Here is a 5977-nt window from a genome sequence, read left to right on the forward strand (position 1 = left end):
TTGTGGTTTACAAAAACAAAACAACAACAACAACAAAAAACAAAAGACCATTGTAGCAAGTCAGCCCCTGAAGAGGTTGACTGATGGAGGGATGGAGGATGAGGCCTTTCTCTTCCAGCTCGGAGCACGCGTCTGCCACCCTGTCTAGCCCACGGTTCTGAGGTGAAACGGCCGGTAAACAGCTCGCAGTCAGGCTCGTGGAAATATTCGCTTTATTCGGTGGACAAGACTGAAGTCCAAAGACTCAGCTTCAGTTCCAGCCAAAAAGCCCCGGCCTGCCACAGACTCTTGTTTTCATCCCCCAGAATCAGGTCCCACCCAATGGTGGGATCAGATACCACCCAATGGTGGAAGCAGAATCAGGTCCTACCCTAGGGTGGGGGCAGAATGCCAGGTCACACCCTAGGGTAGGGCACAATCACCAATCAGTTTAGGGTGAGTAACATAGTAATCCCCCAAAATATTTACATACACAACAATTCCCCCGTTTGTTTTTAGTAAACAAACAATATTGTCTACAATTATTAAAGGAAAAATTAGTCAATAATAAAAGAGGGCTGTTTGCATAAGCGCATCACAGGAAAATGTAAAGAAAAACTTCTAACCTAAACACAGGGTTGCTACAGACCATAGCAGGTCTGAGCCCACTAGGAGCGATTTCTGAGGGAAGAGCCAGGAGTAACCCGAGTGCTGCTGGGTGTGACCCAAAAACAAACAAACAAAATCAAGAAAACACATAATGCTTGAATATTGATATTTTTCCCCCATGGAGGCTTTTTATTGATTCAGGAATTACATCCCTAGAAAAAGAATCCCAGGATTTTCCCTCCTGTGTGTTTTCATCTCGCTTCTTCATGGTCCATGATGCCAGCTCAGGTTGTCAGTACAATGGAACCAAACTGACTAGACGGGAGTAGATTGTTCTGCCACTTCTCTAGATCTTTGAGCTGCACGTCAAATCTGGGACTGATCACACCACACTTCTTCAGCTTACCTGTTAGGTTCACGACAATTTTCCCGGCTCTGTGATCGTCAATGATTTCAAATTCCCCAATGTAACCGTGCTTCATCATCACCGTCAGGAACCTCACGATGCCCTTGGAGCATGGCCTGAGGAGACCTGGCGCTTGCTTGCCTCGCTTCTTGGCATTGTTCCAGGATGTTCATGCGCACCATGGTGGCGGCACGGAAAGATAGTGAAAAGAGCGAATATTGATATATTTTTAAGCATAGCATTTTAGGAAAACAAGACATGATAAAAATTTCCATTTTTATATTGAATCATATATTTGGCTATATTGGGGCGAAATAGGTCCTGTTTTCTTGGTAACCATGGTACCAAGAAATTAGCATTTTGGATACATTTAGATTCTCATTTTGACTAAATGACAAAATTAGATTCAAATCTTGGTACATAATATCTCAGATATAATTGACTTTTATTCATGGCAATTCTTTTTGTTTATTTGTTTTGTTTGGTTTTGGTTTTGGGGTCACACCCAGCAGAGCTCAGGGGTTACTCCTGGCTCTACGCTCAGAAATTGCTCCTGGCAGGCTCGGGGGACCATATGGAATGCTGAAATTCGAACCACGGTCCTTCTGCATGCAAGGCAAATGCACTACCTCCATACTATCTCTTCAGCCCCGGCAATTCTTTTTTTTGGGGGGGAATCACACCCGTTTGATGCTCAGGGGTTACTCCTGGCTAAGAGCTCAGAAATTGCCCCTGGTTTGGGGGAACCATATGGGACTTTGAGGGATCGAACCGCTGTCCTTCCTTGGCTAGCGCTTGCAAGGCAGACACCTTACCTCTAGCGCCACCTCACCGGCCCCAGCCCTGGCAATTCTTTTTTTTTTTTTTTTTTTTTTTGGTTTTTGGGCCACACCCGTTTGACGCTCAGGGGTTACTCCTGGCTATGCGCTCAGAAATCACCCCTGGCTTGGGGGACCATATGGGACACCGGGGGATCGAACCGCAGTCCATCCACTTGCAAGGCAGACACCTAACCTGTAGCGCCACCTTCCCGGCCCGCCCTGGCAATTCTTAAATCAATATATTACCTAATGTCTTGTACATGTGGCCCTTATCAAGAGTGAGAGCATTGGGGCTGGCAAGGTATGCTTGTTAAGCTCTATTCATCCCATAATATTATTAAGATATTTTGTTTGTTTGGGAGCCATACTTGGCAGTGATCAGGGGCTATACATGGCTCTGCACACAGAGATCACTCCTGGCAGGGTTTGGGGGACAATATGTGGCACCAGGTATTGGACCCAGATCATCTGCCCCCTTCCTATTATATTCTCTATAGTTCTATATTAAGGATTTTGTACTAAAAAATGATTTTTGTATTAGAGTGAAGATGAAGCTTAAGACATTTGACTCTAGGTGCCTACAATATATCACATATCCTTCATTCTTCATATATCATTCATATATTCTTCTTTTTTGTTTGTTTGTTTTGTTTTTTTGGGTCACACCCAGCAGTGCTCAGGAATCACTCCTGGCAGGCTTGGGGAACATATGGGATGTCAGGATTAACCACCGTCCTTCTGCATTCAAGATAAAAGCCTACCTCCATGCTATCTCTCTGGCCCCATATATCCTTTTATCACATATTTGTAACCCATTGTCCATGTTATGGTTACATAGTTAGTAGATGTTGCAACAATTCCTGGCAAGCTCAGAGAGATAACCTTAAAATTAGATTGAAAAACTTTGGGAAAGGGAATAGAGCGAAGTACAGACATTTACCTTGCACGCAGCTGGTCTGGGTTTAATCCCTGCATCCTATATGGTCCTCCAAGCCTGCCAGGAATGATTCCTAAATGTACAGCCAGGAGTAATCCCTGAATGCTTCCGGATATGGCCCAAGAACAGAAAATAAAAAAAACTTTGGGAAAAATGTTGGTCCTTGAGGGCCAGAGAGAATGCTTACTAGGCTGGAACACATGCTTTGCATGCAAGAGACCCAGGTTTGACTCCTGGCACTGCATGACCTCCAAATACCACTAGGAGCAACATTGGAGCACAGAGAAGAGAGTAGCTCCTGATAGACTACCTTCGGTGTGACCCCCTAAGACCAAAAAATAAATATAAATGCCTGGTCTTTGAAATGGAAGCCAAAAAAAAAAAAAATGGAAGCCAGACAAAATGAAAAAGCAGATAGTAATAATAATAGCTAAACTTACTTTTGATTATTTCATAATTAGCTCATGTATCTCACGTATATCAGCTCTTTATCATTATATGCTGACTATATTGATTGAGGTGCACACTATTCTATCCTCTTTCAGATAAGAAAAGACTCAGAGAGGCTAAACAACTTGACTATAAAAACACAGCTAAGGGACAGAACCTGGTTTCAAACACCACGTTTACTTGTATTTTCCAAAGAGTAGTCACATGGAAAAATCGCTTTCTTCAAATGGCCAAATAATATAATATACCAATTTTTCTCACTAGATCATAAACTATTTTGGGGAGTTGATTTTTTGTTTTTGGGCCAACAAGTGACGCTCAGGGGTTACTCCTGGCTTTGTGCTGAGAAATCGCTCCTGGCTTGGGGGACCATATGGGACGCTAGGGGATCAAACTGCGGTCCATCCTAGGCTAGGCTAGTGCAGACAAGGCAGATGCCTTACCATTTGCACCACCCCGTCGGCCCCTGGTTTTCAAGATCTAAGGGCACACTTGACAGTGCTCTGAGTCCACTGCTGCCTCTGTGTTCAGAGGTCACTCTTGGCCATATTTGAGGGATCATAGATGGTGCCAGGTATTGAACTGAGATTAATCAAACCAAGTGCCTTAACCCATGTACCATCTCTCTGACTTGTCATTAAATCTTTAAGTATAGGATTTCAGTTCATTTTTAAAATAAACTTATTAATTTAATCATCATGAGATACAGCTACAAAGTTGTTTATGATATTTCAGTCATACAATGTCCAACACTTTACCAGTGTATATTTTCTGCCACCAACGTCCCATTTTCCTCCCATCCTTCCTCTTGCCCTCCCCACTGCCTGTCTCTATAACAGACATTCTCTTATCTCCCTCTCCATCCACCCCCCCCTTTTTTTCTTTTAGACATCATTAAAAAAAATGTTTCACGGGGCTGGAGAGATAGCATAGCAGTAGAGCATTTGCCTTGCAAGTGGCCAACCCAGGAAGGATGGTGGTTTGAATTCTGGCATCCGATATGGTCCCCTGAGCCTATCAGGGGTGATTTTTTTTAAAATATGGAACACTTCACAAATTTGCGTGTCATCCTTGCGCAGGGGCCATGCTAATCTTCTCTGTATCGTTCCAATTTTAGTATATGTGCTGCCGAAGCGAGCACTCAGGGGTGATTTCTGAGCCCAGAGCTAGGAGTAATCCCTGAGCATCCCGCCAGGTGTGACCCAAAAACAAAAATAAAAACAGGGGCCGAAAAGATAGCATGGAGGTAAGGCGTTTGTGTTTCATGCAGAAGGATAGTGGTTTGAATTCTGGCATCCCATATGGTACCCGGAGGCCACCAGGAGCGATTTCTGAGCATAGAGCCAGGAGTAACCCCTGAGAGCTGCCAGGTGTGACCCCCCAAAAAAAGTTTCACGAGACAAGAGCAGTGGTGTAAGTGGTAGGGCTTTTGCCTTGCACCCGTTAACCTAGGACGGACCGCGGTTTGATCCCTCGGCATCCTATATGGTCCCCCAAGCCAGGAGCAATTTCTGAGCACATAGCCGGGAGTAACCCCTGAGCAGCACCGGGTGATGTTTTGGTGTACTCCCAAAACAAAGCAAAGAAAAAAGTTTCACATACATGGCGAGGGGTGATAGCACAGCAGGAAGGGCATTTGCTTTGCAAGCAGCTGATTTGGGTCCAATCCCAGTATCCCATATGTTCCAGTAATTTCTGAGAACAAAGCCAGTAGTAAACTCCTGAGTGGCACAGGGTGGCCCAAGAAACAACAACAAAAATGTTTCAGATGTTTACAAATTTGTAGTATAAAACCATATATTGTCACTATTCAATACTCCAGAATTAAAACCATAGCTTGTATATATGGTGCTAATAAGACTATGCAGACTTAAAACTCAATAATTCAATTATGTTCTAGACAGTGTGAGGTGCACAAGACTATGAATTTTAGAGGACTAGAAGAAATACTATAAAGATCCTGGTATTGAGGACTCTTGTCATTATTTGAGTTTTATTTTTTTAAATTTAGGGTCATACCCAGTGGTGCTCAGAGTTTATTCCTGCCTGGCTCTGTGTTCAGGAATCACTTCTGGCAGGCTCTAATAAATGGAATGCCAGGGATTGAGCATTGGTTGGCCGCGTTTAAGGAAATACCCTACTCGGTTTTTTTGTTTTGTTTTGTTTTTGGTTTTTGGTTTTTCAGGCCACACCCTTTTGATGCTCAGGGGTTACTCCTGGCTAAGTGCTCAGAAATTGCCCCTGGCTTGGAAAGACCATATGGGACGCCGGGGGATCGAATCACGGTCCTTCCTTACCTCTAGCGCCACGTCGCCGGCCCCTACCCTACTCGTTTTGCTAGTGCTCTGGCCCCCACATTATCTGACTCCCCTGCCCCCATATTTCTGTCATTTCCAAAGCATGATAGTCTGGATGGCTTAAACAACAGAAGTTTGTTTTCTCACTGCTCAGAGTCCAGGCTCAAAGTGTTGGTGCGGGAAGCCGCTCTTCCTGATTTGCCGACAGCCTCCTTCTGTGTACAGAAGCTTTGGTTTCTTTCTCTTCTAGAAACATCGATCCTTTGTGTAGGTCTCTGTCACCCTTCCCAAAGCCAAATGCTAATCTTACCTGATGGTCAGACCAGCCCACTGCTGGGAGGAGTCTGTGGTTGGTTATTAAGGCCTGGGGAGAGGCGATAGAGATTCAGCAACAGAGGCTCAGCAAGGAACAGGTAGCATGAAGAGATGAGAGACAGGATAGATGCAGGAGCAGAAAAGAGGCTGTTTAGCTTAGAAG

At 44.3% G+C, this 5977-nt stretch overlaps 1 non-coding gene and 1 pseudogene across 1 annotated transcript; both read right to left on the minus strand.

Moving 5' to 3' along the window:
• Positions 1-791: 791 nt before the first annotated feature.
• LOC126024779 (40S ribosomal protein S15a-like) lies at positions 792-1179 on the minus strand (annotated as a pseudogene).
• A 3057-nt stretch (positions 1180-4236) lies between these two features.
• Positions 4237-4343, minus strand: LOC126025008 (U6 spliceosomal RNA). Its single transcript, XR_007501062.1, has one exon. It is a non-coding gene; the product is annotated as a U6 spliceosomal RNA (small nuclear RNA).
• Positions 4344-5977: the final 1634 nt, after the last annotated feature.

The sequence above is a fragment of the Suncus etruscus genome, chromosome 12 (genome assembly GCF_024139225.1).
Source record: "Suncus etruscus isolate mSunEtr1 chromosome 12, mSunEtr1.pri.cur, whole genome shotgun sequence".
Lineage (NCBI taxonomy): Eukaryota > Metazoa > Chordata > Mammalia > Eulipotyphla > Soricidae > Suncus > Suncus etruscus.